General features: G+C 35.6%; 1 long non-coding RNA gene across 3 annotated transcripts in view; it reads right to left on the bottom strand.

The window, feature by feature from the left end:
- Positions 1-18,946, bottom strand: part of LOC138703457 (uncharacterized) — a 249,520-nt gene that overhangs the window by 60,436 nt on the left and 170,138 nt on the right. For all 3 annotated transcript variants that reach the window (XR_011333177.1, XR_011333176.1, XR_011333175.1), the window contains one exon: positions 13,769-13,856. This is a non-coding gene — a long non-coding RNA (uncharacterized lncRNA). The remainder of the gene's footprint in view (positions 1-13,768; positions 13,857-18,946) is intronic.

Here is an 18,946-nt window from a genome sequence, read left to right as displayed (position 1 = left end):
CTTGGTCGCGTTGTATAATTCTGACCTCGGTTTACATTAATCTAGTTCAATCTGATCTAAGTTATGAAAAGTGAACGTTGCAAGACAGTAACACGAATTACGAAAATCGTTTGCCCATTGGATAATATGGAACAATGCGATCAAGTAGCCCGTGATAGTGTAGTGACTGCAAGGGACGAATAATTGAGGCATTGACATGGGAAAGGTCGTAACTGCCAAAAATTCGAATTTTTAGGTTTTTCATTGAGAAGGTAGTAAATGGCCATGCCAATGGCACAGAGAAGGTAGTATGTCCGTATGTAATGAGACGAAGTTGGAAACGTAGTCACTAGATGTTGTAAGTTGTATGTGCACAGCTGTTGGCGCGGAGAAGGTAGTAACTCCTTTTACATCAGAGTGTGTCTAGACAAATATGGGCTGATAACTGTGCAGGGCAGAATAAGAATCGGATGATTCTAATGGTCCTGATTTACATTATTGCCAAGAAACATTTTGATTCATTGGACTTGAAATTCCTGGTTTCAGAACATTCCTACATGACATGTGATAGGGAATTTGGCATCATAGAGAAAAGAAAAAAAAAGATGCAGGACCATGGTTCCAGAAGAGGTAAGTCCTAATAATGTAATAATGATGAAGGATGAGGATTTCTTCGACTTTTCTGCAGGATGTGACAAGTTTTTGAATACAACTCCTATCAAAATCAGCACCCTCAACTGAATTAGACTCTCAAGAGCTGATTTTGCTCTAATAAAAACAAGACAGTCATTTAATGACCTTGAAATGTGGACAGAGCACAGGATTTTTAAGAAAGGACAGTCATTAACGTCAATCACTAACTTGCAGTGCTTGCAACGCCTTGAAAGAAGACCAGTCGTCCCTGATGTCAAAAAGAGAGACTTGTTATCTATGTTAGACTTCCTCGATGAAAAGTATCATGCATTTTACCGAAAAATTTATGCATAATGTATAAATAACGTTAATTCTCAGTTTGGCTAAGGAGTGATTTCAATGTTGTATTTTCATAAAATAGGATTTCACAGATAAATCTGTGCCAGACTTTTCAACATGAGTTTATGCCTTTCATTTAAAGTAGTTTCTGTAATAATGTAAGTGAGAAAGTGTTCATGAATTTGTTTTTTGCTTCCCCTGAAAAATTTTGTTTTTGGCAGTTACTACCTTTCCCATGTCAGCGCCTCAATTTATGGATTGGAATGTAACAAAAAAAACAACAATCTGCAAATTTATCGCGAAAAGAAATGGGCGAATAGATATACTTCTGCTAAAATATATAAACATGATAGAAAAACAAAGACCGAAACAGTTACTTCCAAATCTAAAGAAAAAAAGTAGAAAGAAATTGTAACTGAATTCAATGCTAGGAATGTAATTTAAATTTTATATTCTCCCACACCACACACGAGACTGATGTCTAATGTCTGATTTTCTTTGCGCTATTTCATAACCAAATGAAAGTGAGAGATGAAATAACTTTACACATATAGGCCTATATGCGGTACATATTAAGTATTAATTATTCCGTAAGGTACACATTTTTTATTGCTTACACATTTGTTTTTTCTTGTTCATAAACTTGAAATTTGTTATGTTATTAACGATTTCAAGCATGTTTATTTCTAAATGATAAGCAATAACAGGCATTTAAGGGGTTAGGTACAGCTTACAGCAGTAAAATTTTGGAAATATTCAACATTTTTTTCCCTCCATTACTGTATCTTGTACAATAATGAAAATTAGTACGTGTAAAACACTGTCCTGCTATATGAGAAAAAAATATTTTTACGATTTAAGAAAATTAATTACACTTTTTTTTTTTTTTTTTTTTTTTTTTTTTTTTTTTTTTTTTTTTTTTTCAAAATTCAGTTCACTATGCAGTGATGAAGCGTTTGCCACATAACTCAAAAACTATACAACATTCTCTGATGAAATTTTTTGTGTTAAAGATGTTATGTTTTATTTAACGACGCTCGCAACTGCAGAGGTTATATCAGCGTCGCCGGATGTGCCGGAATTTTGCCCCGCAGGAGTTCTTTTACATGCCAGTAAATCTACTGACATGAGCCTGTCGCATTTAAGCACACTTAAATGCCATCGACCTGGCCCGGGATCGAACCCGCAACCTCGGGCATAGAAGGCCAGCGCTATAACAACTCGCCAACCAGGTCGACAAATTTTTTGTGTGTATCCATGCATGTCATACCTATAATATGATGCAAGATCACTTCTCTACCTTTGATAGATAGTCTGATAAAAAATAAATTCATTTAAAAATGGTCAAATATCAGTATTTCCTTTTAACACAAAATAAAAAAAAACATTATTTATTAAGGAATGTAATTGAAAGAGCATGATATTGTAAACATGAGTTTCAGCAATAAAATAAAAGAGCGAGAACATGATAAAGTTAACAAGTTTATGAGTTATGAGGGAAACGCTTCAACACTGCACAGTGAACTGCCACCATACTGAATTTTGAAAAAAAATCTATATATATATATAAATATTTTTTTAAATCGTAATTTTTTTTTCATATAGCAGAAGGACAGTGTTTTATCACATACCAATTTTCATTATTGTACAAGATAAAGTAATGCAGGAAAAAATGTTGAATATTTCCAAAAATTTTACTGCTATAAGCTGTACTTAGTCCATTAAAATACGTAAACATTACAGTAAATAAAAGGGCCGATTCACATACTTCCAAATCTAAAGAAAAGACGTGAAATAAATTTTAACTGAATTCGATGCTAGGAATATAATTGAAACTTTTACTGTATGTCATCTCACACCACACACGGGAATGATGTCTGATTTTATTTACGTTATTTCATGACCAAATGAAAGTGAGAGATGGAATAACTTTACAAACAAACATGTAGCACATATGACGTATTAATTATTCCGTGAGGTACACATTTCTCATTATTTACACATTATTTTTTATTTTATAAGCTAGAAACTCATTAAATGAACAAAAATTCCATGCTTGTTTATTTTTAAATGATGTACAATAATAAAGGTTTTGTATTTAGGATGTAGGCTAATATTTCTCATTACTGATATTCATAACCTCACTTCTCTAAATCATAAACTCCACAACCTTTAACCAATGTTATTCAAATAACTATAATTCAAAATAGATAGTATTCACCTCAATAAAGTTGTTCTGTACGATTAAGGTACATGAAAATTCTTGCCTTATGCTTCAGAAATAGTTAAATATTAAATGTGAAATTCAAGGAGATTAATCGCAAAAAATTCGAGAGTTAAATATGGACTTATATTGAGATAACAACTTAGATTAGCGTTTATACAACAGAAAAGGTGGGTTCATCTTGACTGACAGCCATTTTTAACCCTTAATCTCGGTTCAGAAGCTTTATACAACTGGTCCTAAGTGAATTATATTCAAATATGTGTAATTGTTTTCTGTTAGATCCACAATTGTTACAATAGTAGCCTAAAGATGGAACATACCAACGGAAGATAAAAGCTGATGATAAAGACACAGGGACATCATATTATTTTTACTAACATTTCTAATATTAATCTGGGTATACCTTTAGATTATCGGTTGAGAATCGAAAACACCGTTTGCTACCCCCTTCCATGACTGAAGTTCGATGATACTGGCGTAAAATACAAACAGATCACTTTACTAGGATAGGATGGAAGAAAAGTAATTCATCTATTTACGTAAATTAGGAAATATCGAGATTTTGAGTTTGATAAATTTCATTAGGTTTTTGTTTAATCAAAATACAGTACTGTATTAACAATAAGTGATTTACTCACGAACTGAGATATCCATTCGGACGTATTCATTATGCAGTGTATATTATAATGTCTACAGCACATTAGCGTACAATATAGAGAATGAAGTTAAATTGAAAAATAATCATAATATGGATATTTAAACACATTTTTGAAAATGGTGGCATTCCTTTCGATACAGGCTTTCTTTTGTGCACATTCCAGCACTATAGACTATTACACCTAATTCCAATTACCAGTTTCGTCCTTCGTACTAGTAACTCATGTTGAAATAATTCTGTATCTACTCCAGAGACCTGCAAGAGAGCGAGCGCGGGATATCGTTATCAGTCCAGGAAGGCATTGACTGAATGAATAGCGATCATATACGAATAGTTCCGATAAATCACGAAGTAAGGCAACACACCGAGCGATCGGGTCTGACGACGAGCGCTCGGTGTTCATGAGTGCTCTTCCTGTAGCAGTAAGCAGTAGGTGAATTGTAGGCTTGTCTAATCAGTACGTTTCATCAAAACGAATGTTGAAGATGATTCAATAGTATCGACGTCGATCTCAAGCAGAGGCTCGGACACCGTCTCTGTTGATGGTAAAAGATTACAAGACACGATGTCAAAAGTATATGCCGAAAATAAAGTTAAATCAGCAGAGTCAGAGTAGTGGAAGAAAAGGGAAAGCAGTTACCTACTAGCTCTGCTTGGACTAAATTCGGAGAAGTAAGCGATAAGAATACCTTAAAGTACATAGGATTGTCCACACCTGTGGAGTAACGGTCAGCGTGAAACCAGGTGGCCCGGGTTCGAATCCCGGTCGGGGCAAGTTACCTGGTTAACGTTTTTTCCGGGGTTTTCCCTCAACCCAATACGAGCAAATGCTGGGTAACTTTCGGTGCTGGACCCCAGACTCATTTCACCGGCATTATCACCTTCATTTCATTCAGACGCTAAATAACCTAAGCTGTTGATAAAGCGTCGTAAAATAACCTACTAAAATAAAAATATTCCCAAGTTAATGAGTAAAGTTCATATTACGTTCGAGATGAAACAAAATATATCGCTACTAATTTATTATTTGCATTTCATACTTCGATAGACATTTTTAGTTGTCACGTATTAAATGTAATTTCTCGGTTTTATATACATGTTATAGTAATATAACCAAACATTTCATTTGCATTTACAATATTATCACGATTAAATTTGTGTCTCAGTTTGTTTTTGAAGTTAAATGTTACACTGAGTAGGAATGAAATATATTTATACAGAAAATCATTTCAGGCTTTTTCAATCTAAGCAAAGAAAAATATGTAATTAATTAAATTTCCACTAAAATATATAATTGTTGAAAACAATCGAATGATTTCTATGATTATTCCATTGTAGGATTAAATCATTCGAATGCATGAATGAATTGTTCAATAACATTGCAGTATGTTGATTAGTCATTCTATACGTAGGCCTATAGCCTGAGAGCAGCGCTCTTTTTTCTTATCACCATGTAGGTCAGGTGTTTAATTTAATAAAGATCAGGGTCAGATACTGGGGCTGTTAGAAGAGTCAGTACGCTACAACCACACAGAACATTCGAAGCTTATCATTATATTTTTGCGTCATATGATTCTGAACTCGAAGCTCTTATCATTATCTTAAAATGGAACATATTCTGTTATGCGAGTACATATTTTGTGTAACTTCATACGGCTTGTTGTGGTGGTAAGCAAAATCAATGAATAATCAAGTGATATTGCTTATATGTCTATTATTTCGAATGGTTTTGATAATCAAATGAATGCATTCGATTTTTACTAATGCTGAACTACGTAGTACTGTAGCATACTGCTTCGCGGACAGTGGTTGAAGCGAGCGCTCGTTCCGACATGGGAGCGATCCCCCGGGCGAGCTCGAGCGAGCGCAGGCCAAACCCGAGCTCGAGCGATTACACACGAAGTGCATTCGGTAAAACCGATCTCAGATATCGTTAAGCATCGCTCTCTTGCAGGTCTCTGATCTACTCTATAAAAGAGTACCTTACGTACTGTAAATTCAATCTTCATTTTTGCCCGGTCCGAAAAGATAAAATTACTCAGGCATGCTATCTACTGTCCGTCCAAGTGGTTTTGTAGCAGGGTCGTAGAAATGGATGAAATCATGTGACAGTTCATTACTTAACGAGGCTCTTTTATTTAAGTTATTTTAAATAGTTGTATAATATTACGTAGACGTCCAGTTTCTAACAGAAATTAATGTTTTCAGAAAAGAGCTTAGACAGCCCAGTCACTAGCCTACAGAGGGGCTAGCAGAAGCGGGTGGGGGAAACCGGGATGCGACGTAGGCAAACTGACGACAGTACCTGTGCGAAAATATGATTCAATATTGAAAGCTCTTTCGTCACTGGAAAACAATAACGTACTATACTCACTAACTCAGTACTGTTTACTATCACCGTAAGGCGACTTTGATTGCATACGCGGCCTTGGTTCTGCGTGGAGGACGGTTGGAAGTTTACTAGTAGAGGAGGTGGGAGTGAAGTACATTAAAAAACTCAGGTATAATAACAGTTGAAGGAAAAATAGAATCATGTCTCTGTACAAGTGACTATGATAATGATAATGATGATAGTTGAAATACAGCTTTCTGGTCTCTCATTCTTTCTAAATAGTTTGCATTGTTGCTGAAGCAGATGGCTTTAGGAAACATATCTGATTGTTAAAATAATATTGTTGTGCCCAGGGATTATGATAAGCAATATATTTTCACTTTAATTTAAAGTAACGAAATCGTATTATTAATACATGCATACATGCGAAAGAGCTCGCTTCCTGTCTCGACAGATTACAGAGCACAGTTTAGTTAACGTCATCAAAGTCACAGTCCAGTCCTTGAACATGCAGAAATGCGTACGCTTGCATCTTGCATTTTATCGCGAACTCAACTTAGCAACAGCTGACTTATAACGAGACATTTTAATTGGCAATGATTCCGAAATTCTGAATTTCCATTGGTCAAGTCAAAAACAGATTCAGTCGTGAAAGTTCCTTGAATCCATATTGTTTTAAGTAACGACCGGAAACGCCGATTTGAAAGAATCAGAAGCGTGGTGTTTAGTGAATGCAATATCGTCTTTTAGAAGATTCGCGGGTAAATAGCGTCACTCTGTTACGTCACAAAGGACGCGGTTCGAGAGTTTATAAAAGGACATGAAACGTCGAAAACACAGTCATTAGTTATTGGTCAAGACTGCGGTCATGGAGTAGCGCTCCCGACGTCCAGTAGGAAGTTCTGAAAATGGCATCGAAAATGGGATCAACAGGGACCAGCATTAGGGTTCGCCCTACTATTTATTGTAAGTAAAATATCAGATCATTCTTTAAACTTTTCATTTAACTAGTTATCTTGGTACTTCAGAATAAACAGACATTTTCATACTTTCCAAATCGTTCAATACTCAATATTTTATTTGTAGTAAATTGATATTTTTATTAATAAACTTAGTAATAGTGAATTTCTACACTTGTGATTATTCCGAAAACCTGAGATCACATTCTAAGTAGGAATCCTTCCTATCCACAAGAAAGAACAGTTTATAAAGTATAACGCAGTGTTTGATTAGTTTGTGTTATTTTGATAGAGATTATAACTAACGAAGATAAGCCATCCGCCCTTGTCGCGGCAGGCGCCACGACAAATTACTGGTGTCAGATATGATAGAGCTTAACAATAAATTATGGTGTCAGAAATGGTATAATAAATATTGGTGTTATAGTATAACAAAAAGTTGGTGTCAGAAATGGGCACAACAATATTAATCTTTATTTATACTATGCCTGATATTTTAATCACCCTGTATTCACAGCATCTAAAGTTGTCTTTAAAATTCGGTTGGTAAACTAAATACCTATGAAATTAGTTGCTAACGTGCTTCCTTTTTATAACAAACTTAGCAAAGATTAGACAGAGAACTAGTAGCGCCGTCATCTGGCTTCTTGTTTGAGAACTAAATTTCCTGCTGCACTCCTCTGTGGATTTCATTAACATATAGTCTCCCGCAGACTCTGGGATAATATTCCTCAGCAATACGTCTGCTGAGAATGAACGTATTTGTCTCTGTTGAATCGTTTCTACCTGGAATCATTAAAGTTATATATGCACACTGCGCTCATTTTGCGAATAAATAGATGTAATTTCAGCTATATGACATCCCTTTTAGAACAAAATGGCTATTCAGACATTAAAAAAATTACATTGCCTTTAAAGGAACGAGAATGTTAAGGAAAAATATTTAGTCAGACTATTACACTTTTACTACGAAATACTGCTTTTGACCAATATAACGATACGGAATCACGTGTTAAAAAAATTCATGGCTGCTTATCTTACAATTTTTATCATCTCCCTAGTATTTGATTTTTATCACCTCCCTAACATTTGTTTATTTGTTTTCTAACACTGTACTCTCAATAATTGTACATTTTCAAATTATTCATGTTTATTTCATCATCATTAATTAAAACTTTTCTATCATTTATCTGGTTTATATTATTTAGGTTATGTCATAGCTTCTACGGTAATAAGATTATGGACAGTCACGTATCAGAGATTGTTTAATACATTTTTTATTCATTTATTTTTTGTTTTGCTAATACTTGTAACATAAATTATATAGTAGTATACACAGATAAAATTTTAGCTCACCCCTGAAAGAGTAGAACTCGTGCTCAGGGGCGGAAAATGATTGTCGAAAATTATAACTAAATATTAAACTTCAGAAGACTCCTTGATAATAATCGGACATTTACTCGTACAATGTGTAAGGCAACAATCAGAGTTACGTAATTTAATACTTAATATGAAGAAGAATGAAGAATGATGCGGATTTATGGAGCAATATTAAACATACAGATGTACTATATTACCAGAATTTTCTCTTAAATCCATTGCACGGGTCTTCTGACAGTACGTGCTGTGTAAAACAAGTCCTACTTCGTAGGTTTCACCCCCCTCACCTATGATTAGATCCAACCACTCTCCAAAACAATACATAGATAAAAATGAAAATGACACAAACAAAACGTTATATTTAATATACAGATGTAGGAGGTTTGTTACATTTGTCAGATAATGAGAATGGAATAATTATGGTATGATAATGAAAGTGGAATGCAACAGTTTTAATAAAATTTAAACAGAATCAACAGAGTCTTCTTCACTAGTAATCGTCAGTAGAGTTCAATAAAGATTGTATAGTTGGCACAACTGGTAACAAGAGAGCAGCTCATCATAACACACTACTGTCATCTAGCGGAATATTTGTAATGATGAGATGGTACAATAATACATTTGAAGACAGTTCAGTATTTTAGTAAGTCAATTAATATTTTATTGTATTAGAGTACTTTATTTATTCTAATCTTTATATACTTTTTCTAATCGTGTAATAGTCAATTAAATCCCACTCGAGTTTTGATTTTCTCTAGATAAATCAAAGTCTCTAGTGAGGTTTCTGTAGATAAAACCAAACCCAGAGTTGTTTTGTTGTCGTCATTGTCGTCATCAACATCATCATTAGCAGAACCACCACAACCACCACCACCACCACCACCACCATCACCACCACCACCACCACCACCACCTACAGTCTACAGTGTGCCTTTCAATAAAATGGGTCATCCGTTTATTTGCAAACTTTTTCTTTTGTTATGTAATTTAGGTATTTTTACTAACTCCGTCATAACTTCGCGCTTTTGCGGTCTATTTCTTTCTGTCCTGATATATACTTCAGAAAATGGATGTAATTATTAGGCAGCGAATTTTCATTCCCAAACTTACAGCGGATCGAGTAGTTTCGTCTGGTAGCCACATCTGTTATGTCACTTGGATACGTAAGCAAGGTCGAATTGCGAACAGGTACGCATGGAGCCATTAAATAACAATGATGTAATGTATTATAAATATCCTCCTGTAACGTCATATGACGTAGAAACAAGCTTCTCTCAGTTTAAACAAATCTTATGTGATGTTCGTAAAAGATATGCATTTCATAACCTCAGAATATATGTTTTCGTTCATTGCAACGGGATAGGTTTTGATAAACGAATTATTTGTGTATATTGTGTAAAATAAAAATATTGGTAATTTGTATATTGAGTTTTTTATTATTATTTTGTCCCTGTAACGTCAAGTGACGTAGGAAGAACATTTTCTTAGATTAAACAAAGTTTTACTGGCAGTTATAGTAAAAGATATGAATTTCATAATCTCAGAATAGCCTATATGTTTTTCTTCACCGTAACGGAGTTGATTTCGTTAAATGAATTAATTGAGTACATTATATATAGAGTATTTACAATTAATGTGTATCATGTTTACTATGTTGCACTAATATTTTGTAGAGAGCTAGTTTCGAAGTTTTAGTGCGTTTATGTGGTTAAAATGTAGCTGGACAGATCATTTCAATTTAGTAGCATTCCCGATTACAGTTGTCATGATCCACGTGCAACCCTACGTAAATTAAATTAAGAAAGCCATTTCGTAAGGTTTTGTAAAACCTACCTACTGAGTGCGAAAAGTAAAATATTCTCGTCTCCACTTCGTTGTAATAATTGGCCTTGAAAATTAGGTTGAGTTTAAGAAAGATATTCCCCGAATGTTGCCGGTATTTTTTATACTACAGACTGTGCTACCGTCGTAGGTAGTCACTTGCAGTGATGCCAATTCGGCTGTTTTCCCGCTATATCTAGCGTTATTTAATATTAGTTTAGAAGGTAAAATTATATTTGTATTACTGATATAGAGCTTTAGCGGGTATTTAGCACTCACAGAAGCAAGATAATCTCATTTCTCATTGCCAGTGTATCAAATTAGCGACCTCTGCATTGTTTCATGGAGGGTTTTTAGGAGTCGAGTTGACAACATTGGTCATTTGTCAGTAAACAACTGGGCTTGTGTTACATTCTCTGTTATATTCTAACTTTGTGTTTAAAGTCTTTTTGTGATTATTTCATTGTTTTAGTATATTTCCTATGTTTTGAAGTGTTTAATTCACTAATGTGATGTGGTTAGTGTGGAGTGTGGTATTGTATGGGGCAGAAACATGGACATTACGACGAAGTGAAGAGAAGCGACTAGAAGCATTTGAAATGTGGATATGGAGAAGAATGGAGCATATGAAATGGACAGACAAAATAAGAAACTAAGTTGTGTTGGAAAGAGTGGGCGAAGAAAGAATGATGCTGAAACTGATCAGAAAGAGGAAAAGGAATTAATTGGTTGGGTCACTGGTTGAGAAGAAACTGCCTTCTAAAGGATGCACTGGAAGGAATGGTGAACGAGAGAAGACAGTAAGATATATTGATCATATGAAGAAACAAAGATGAAGGCAGAAAATAGGAAAGACTGGAGAATTCTGGGTTTGCAATGAAAGACCTGCCCTTGAGCAGAACACTATGAATGAATGAAATAAATGATATTCTCTTTATATGAAATTGTTGTTATTATTAGTAATTTTGGCTGTTATAAATATCGAGTTGAAAAAGGATAATGTTCCAGCATTTTTAATACTTTATACCTGACAAATTATAAGCATTTATATTTTATATTCTGGGACTAAATAGTTATTTTCTAGACCTACAATTGCTTAAAAGTAAACTTTTCAATAAAACTTAGTTTTGTCTGTAATGTGTTTTTTATTGTTTACCCAGAAAGTGAAATAACTGTAATACTATTCTTTTTCCATTCAGCCGTTCAACTATAGTTTTATTCCCGAAACTGGTGACGTATTCTGCTTGCTGGTGTATTTCTCATACAGCGCAGAAATTATTTTCTTCTTGCATAACATGGTAAAGTCTCGGCTCTTAACGCTATACTTGTCGGGAACCATCACGCGGGAACTGTGTGGACAACCGTAAGAATCTATTTTCTCTCTACATTGTTTGCATCAAATTTTATAATATAATGTATCAGGAGTTGAAACCCTACGTCAGTGATGTCAACTGATACCCATAGGAGCAAGCGAGCGCTTTAGAGCCCAGGAGAACCTGAGCGTTTTACAGCGGAAAGGAAAGAGACAGACAAAAGAGGTAGTACATGCCGCTTGGTCGAGCTATATTCAGGGATGACCAGAACTGATTCAATGGATAAAGGGAAGAGAACTTATTAAAACTGTATCCATGTTAATTTTTAGATTTGTCTGAGAAGTATAAGTGCATTATAAGAATGTAAGTTTTAATTTTAATGCTCATTTTTCACAAGTTTGCTTTTTTATTCACTCATAGTTGAGTTCTGGCGTCTTGTCAGCTCATTTGAGTCGTGTGGATACAAAGGAAAAATTGTGACGCTGTCGTGTATAGTTCCAGGGGTAGCTCAGTCGGAAGAGCGTTCGTGCTATAAGCGAAGGGTCCCGGGATCGATACCCAGCCCCGGAACAATTTTTCCTTGAAATTATTCAAAGAAAATACTGTTACATCACAAACAAAAAATATGTGCATATAGCTCTATAGCTTCAGCAGATTTCGAGATAATTTAATATTCTGATAACAGAAAGTTGCGCACCAATATCACCTAAAAGCATAATGCGATAAAGGTTTTATTATGTAATATTAGTTACACAACGCAGAGCTGCACGCATTGCATTCTTCACTTGACATAATTAGGAACATGAAATCCAGTCGCTTGAGATGGGCAGGGCATGTAGCACGTATGGGCGAATCCAGAAATGCATATAGAGTATTAGTCGGGAGGCCGGCGGGAAAAAGACCTTTGGAGAGGCCGAGACATAGATGGGAAGATAATATTAAAATGGATTTGAGGGAGGTGGGATACGATGGTACAGACTGGATTAATCTTGCTCAGGATAGGGATCAATGGCGGGCTTATGTGAGGGCGGCAATGAACCTCCGGGTTCCTTAAAAGCCAATAAGTAAGTAAGTAAGTAAGTAAGTAAGTAAGTAAGTAAGTAAGTAAGTAAGTAAGTAAGTAAGTAAGTAAGTAAGTAAGTAAGTAAGTAAGTAAGTAAGTAAGTAAGTAATATTAGTTACAGTTAAAACATATACCTAGGCAACTTTGCTTTGTACTATAATGTTGTTTTGATTACTTTTATAAGGCTAAAGATACCATCAAATTCAATTTCAACTTATCATGTCATATTCACTGTATTTCTTTGGGACAACACTTTCTTTATGAATGATGTGTTTAATTCACTTAGTACAGTATAGTTGTAGTTATTATGGAATTTGTGTGAATATTCCTTCTTTACTCTTTATTATGTTACTAACATTTAAAACACAACTGCAATATTAGGCTAAGAAATAGGTGTTAGTACTTTTGTTTTACAGACAATATAGAAAATAACAAAAGAAAGAAGCCATATAAAAATAACGACATAAAATTTCACGTTCCGTTTGAAGTTTGTGCACCACTGTTTTCTTAATCCAACAGGCTGCTTATTCCTCCTAGCATACCTAGCGCTTGATGCCCGAGCACGACGTCAAGGTCAGAAAAATGCGCTTGCTTTGACATCACTGCCCTACGTAATAGGCATGGAGACAGTAAGAAACTATCGGAAAGCGGACATTCAGAAAGAATGTTGAAAGAATGGGGACAGAACGGGCTACGAAATACGAATTTACAAATTGAGTGATTGTGGAGACGCATGAACCCCTTGTCTAGGTTGGGAATAACTGCGGTAACCAAACGTTAACGGCAATGAGCACGTGGGGTAGGCAGAAATGGTGCAAGAGCACCGCAACGAGGGTCTGAACGCCTACATTAACCACACCCCGCGCAATCGTCAGTGCCCAAGCATTTGTGTGGCTCGCTTAGAATTTCACAATTCAGTGCAACACTGCATTAACGAAAACGTAGTTTATATTTACTATTATAATTCAAATTGAATTGAAATATTGAATTATACAAAAAGACACAGCATAAAACATGAACTAATAACAAATTAAGTGTAGTATGCATAATATTAATATTCTTACCGTAGATACGGCCGCCCGGCTGAGACGTGCAGCTTGTCTCAGGCGAAGACCTGGTGTTGTGCTGACGCCACTTAGTGTAGGTAAAGAGCTGAAAAGAAATAAAATGTTCTAGTAAAATCAAGAAGAGATATAAAACCTCTTGTTGATGGATGATATGTCATGTGTGGATGAATGAACACATGGGTGGATAGATAGACGGATAAATGAATGAATGGATGGATACATGGATGGATGGTCACATATGTGGATAGGTGGATGGATGGATGGATGGATGGTTGATTGAGTGGATGGATACATGGGTGGATAGATGGATGGATGGATGGTCAAATATGTGGATAGATGAATGGATGAATGGGTGGAAGGATACATGAGTGGATAGATGGATGGATACATAGGTGGATAGATGGATGACTAGACGGATAGATGGATGGATACATGGGTGAATAGATGGATGAATGGATCGATAGATGGATGGCTACATGGGTGGGTAGATAGACGGCTGGATGAATGGATGGATGGATGGATAACTAAATAATCTGTATAGTAATATACGAGTAGATATTTACTTAAATGAAAATAATGATGGATGTACATACTCGTACACAGGTATACAGTGATAGATGGTTGGATGGATAAATAGGCAGGCAGGCAGGCAGGCAGAGAGACGGATGGATGGATGGATAGATAGATAGATAGATAGATAGATAGATAGATAGATAGATAGATAGATAGATAGATAGATAGATAGATAGATAGATAGATAGATAGATAGATAGATATATATATATATATATATATATATATATATATATATATATAGATAGACAGACAGACAGATAGATAGATAGATAGATAGATAGATAGATAGATAGATAGATAGATAGATAGATAGATAGATAGATAGATAGATAGACAGACGGACGGACGGGCGGGCGGGCGGGCGGGCGGGTGGATAGATAGATAGATAGATAGATAGATAGATAGATAGATAGATAGATAGATAGATAGATAGATAGATAGATAGATAGATAGATAGATAGATAGATAGATAGATAGATAGATAGATAGATAGATAGATAGATAGATAGATAGATAGATACCGGTAACTGAATGAATAAATAAATGAATGAATGAAAATTAAATTAAATTATGGTGTATTTAACGACGCTCGCAACTGCAGAGATTATATCAGCGTCGTCGGTGTGCCAGAATTTTGCCCCGCAGGAGTTCTTTTACATGCCAGTAAGTCTACTGACATGAGCCTGTCGCATTTAAACACACTTAAATGCCATCGACCTGGACCTGGATCGAACCCGCAACCTCGAGCATAGAAGGCCAGCGCTATACCGACTACGCTTCCAGGGCGACATGGTTATCTAGCGTCTGAGTGAAATGAAGGTGATAATTCCAGTGAAATGAGTCCAGGATCTAGCACCGAAAGTTAACCAATATTTACTCTTTATATGTTGAGGGAAAACCCCGGAAAAAGCAGGTAACTTATCTTAACCTGGATTTGAGCACAGGTCCGCTCGTTTCATGGTCACACATGCTCACCGTTACTCCACAGTAGTGACGCCAATACTTCTCGTGGTATTAGGCCTACTTGTTAATCTATGAATAAATACCGTAATTAAGGTTTTGCAGACAACTCCTAAAGTTGAAGAGTAACTTGAAAACATTTTTGGGATATTTTAATGGAATCAGAATGTTGCAAACTACAACCTACAAGTACAGTGCCTTTCATGTACCAGTTTTCCTGTCGGTCGGTCGACGCACCAAGGCAGAATGGTGATCCGATTTGTAGTTCCGCGACCTTGCTATAATTTTGTTCGTCCCTCTGTCATAACGAAGCTTGTGTCGAGTTCGGAAGTGATTAATTGAGTGTTTACGTGTTACAAGTATTTTGGATTTTGTGTTACAATAATGCCACAAGACAAGTACACATTGCAGCAACGGATTTTTATGTAACTGTAACTGTAACTGTGATTGTGAGAATAATTGAATGGGTGAGTGGAAAAGGGGTAACATTCCAAAAAATGCGAAAATAAACTGAGATAGCAAAATTATTCATATTTCATAGTCCTACCTATTGAGCAGGAAAAGAGTAATAATCATATCATGCTAATGCCAGTGGCATGACCCGTGTTTTGCAGTTGAGTAGAAGAACGGTAACATTCCAGGAATGTTACTTTTATTCCACTCAATAGTGGAGCACTATTGTGTTAGTTTTCATACGGTATGCTTGGAGCGCTGACAAGCACTGTAATCGTTTAGTTTCTTAACTGTTTTAGTGCTTTGTTATCACAGGTGTTGTAGGTTATGTTTGATCATTCTTTTTTTAGTCGATTCTTTTAGGACGCTTTATCAACATCTAGATTATTTAGCGTCTGAATGAGATGAAGGTGATAATGCCGGTGAAATGAGTCCGGGATCCAACACCGAAAGTTACCCAGCATTTGTTCATATTGGGTTGAGGGAAAACCTCGGAAGAAACCTCAACCAGGTAATTCGTCCCAACCGGGAATCGAACCCGGGCCACCTGGTTTTCCGGCCAGACGCGCTAGCCGTTACTCCACAGATGTGGACTTTTTGATCATCGGGGTTCTGTCTGCAAGATTTGGAAAATAGTTTTTGAAGTTGGTGTCTTTGAGTAAAAAATAACAATGTTAGAAGAGGAAGATAATGAGCCAAGAAGAAAGAAAGGAAAGGTGAACAAGAATACACATACAAAAGAAATGGAGAAAATATCTAGGAGTAGGGAGAAGAGTTTGTAACCTACAAAGGTGTGTTAGTCGAGACCAAAAAAACAACATTGTAACACCGTTTTTATGACTGTTTCTTTTTCCACATTGGAAAAAAGTATTTTTACACTTTTTTCGACAGTTACGCCTTAAAGAAAACTTACTAGCCTAATTGTTCAAAATATTTCTGTTCGTTTTAACCAATATTCCATTTGACTGGAAAAAGAGTAACATTCCCAAATTTTAAACAATCAAATCTAAAAAATCAATTTATATATTAACAAACAAATATAAAGGCTGAGATACTTGTAACTAGTAGTAAATGTGACCCATTATAAGTTTTTTGATTAAATTAAAAATAAAGTCACAAAACGGTTTTCTTTTATTATCTCGAAAGTATGATTTTGGAATATTACTACTTTTCCACTCACCGATTCAATTAAAAGTTAGTGATTTCAGTTACGTAGATATGTTATCCAACTGCTCGGGAGAAAGAGCTCTGCCTGCCGCAGCAAGATCCGGCGCGCGACTGGCCAACTCGTACCTGAAACGCACTGTAGTTTTCTTCATTTTTGATTCAAGCCGATGAACTGAGTTTCAAGGAACATTTTTGTTTGTTTTACTTTGAATAATCATGACTGTAAATAAATAATTTGATTCTATTCCACTCTATTTTCGAAGTTGTTTCCAACTATTTTAAATACATGATTGAAATATCCAGAAGTTCCTATCCCGAAAGCAAATTTATGGTCGAAGTAGCCGTTATCATGATGATAAAACTCCATTTAAATTTTTCAGTCTCCTGATTACTGGACACAGTCGACAGTGGATTTAACTCAGTTTTGACCTCAGTTTTCTTCTATTAATGATCACTAATACCGATGGCTTCGGTGCTTCATACGTGATTGCTATCTGTAATTATTTATTCAGCAAATTAATTTGAAAGTATCGCATCAATTGCAATGCTAATTGAAACGTAGTTTCCACCGCGCTGCTAATGAATTAAAACTGTAACGTTTAATATTATTGATCTCATATCGAAAAACGTCACGCATGGTAACAGTATTTTTAGCTCACAAGCAATGATAAGATAGAGTATGTATGAGTAGTGTTCTGCCCAAGGCAGGTGTTTCATTGTAAACCCAGCATTATCCAATCTTTCTTGTTTTCTGCCTTCCACTTAGTCTCCGCGTATGATCCATATATCTTAATGTCGTCTATCATCTGATATCTTCTTCTGTCCCGAACTCTTCTCCCGTTCACCATTCCTTCCAGTAAATGCTTCCTGTTTTCTGCCTTCCACTTAGTCTCCGCATATGATCCATAGCCTATATCTTAATGTCGTCTATCATGTGATATCTTCTTCTGTCCCGAACTCTTCTCCCATTCACCATTCCTTCCATTGCACCCTTCAGTAGGCTGTTTCTTCTCAACCAGTGACCCTTTCTTTTCCTAATCAGTTTCAGCATCATTTTCTCTTCATCCACTCTTTCCAACACAGTTTCGTTTCTTATTCTGTCTATCCATTTCACACGTTGCATTCTTCTCCATATCCACGTTCCAAATGTCTTTAGTCGCTTCTCTTCAGTTCGTCGTAATGTCAATGTTTCTGCCCCTTACAATGCCACACTCCGCATAAAGCACTTACTAGTCCCTTCCTTACTTCTTTGTCCAGAGGTGAGCAGAAGATGCTCCTTTTCCTACTAAAGGCTTCCTTTAAGAGCTTTAAAATCTATTAAATTAGCGACAACACGTAATTTCATTATAAATATCAGAAAGTTGTCCATCTTTAATTTCTAAAAGTAATGGAAGAACGTTAATTTCTCTTTATTGGTCTTTTAACCCTCATGTCATAATTCTTACAATGGATGTGGGGGAAGAGGAAAATTCTATGGACCACACACACTAGACATCATCACATTTGTGGGACACACCTAGCAGATAGGTACGGTAAGTTCTTGGTTTCTGTCCCAAAGGGGAGCTATTAAGAAATAACAAACACCATATTGTAAAGAGTAAAACAACTTGAAAACGAATTGTATGAAGAGTATATCTGTATTGCTGAATATGAATAAATCGTGTAAATTTTGGAACACTGTGCGAGGAAAAGGTGCGTGATATAATATTCATCTTCCTGTTTGTTTAAAAAGCTCTTCAGCAGATGCTTATAATGTCCTATTTTGACTGTGAATATATTTTACTGATCGGCCTTTCCAACGACAACAAAACAAAACTTAAACGTACTTATAATTTGTGCGTACGTTTTGTATGCAATATTCGCAGATATGATAACATTAACCCATCCTTGGAAGCAATAGATTGGCTTAAATTAAATTAAAGGAGAAATTTACATTCACATATCCTTCTTTTCTTAGGCTACCATCAAATTTAGACATACGTTCTCGCTACGAAATAATACTAACAATATCACCACATC

The sequence above is a fragment of the Periplaneta americana genome, chromosome 7 (genome assembly GCF_040183065.1).
Source record: "Periplaneta americana isolate PAMFEO1 chromosome 7, P.americana_PAMFEO1_priV1, whole genome shotgun sequence".
NCBI classification, from domain to species: domain Eukaryota; kingdom Metazoa; phylum Arthropoda; class Insecta; order Blattodea; family Blattidae; genus Periplaneta; species Periplaneta americana.
Note: the sequence above shows the minus strand (reverse complement) of the source record. Positions and strands in the feature narration are given on the sequence as shown.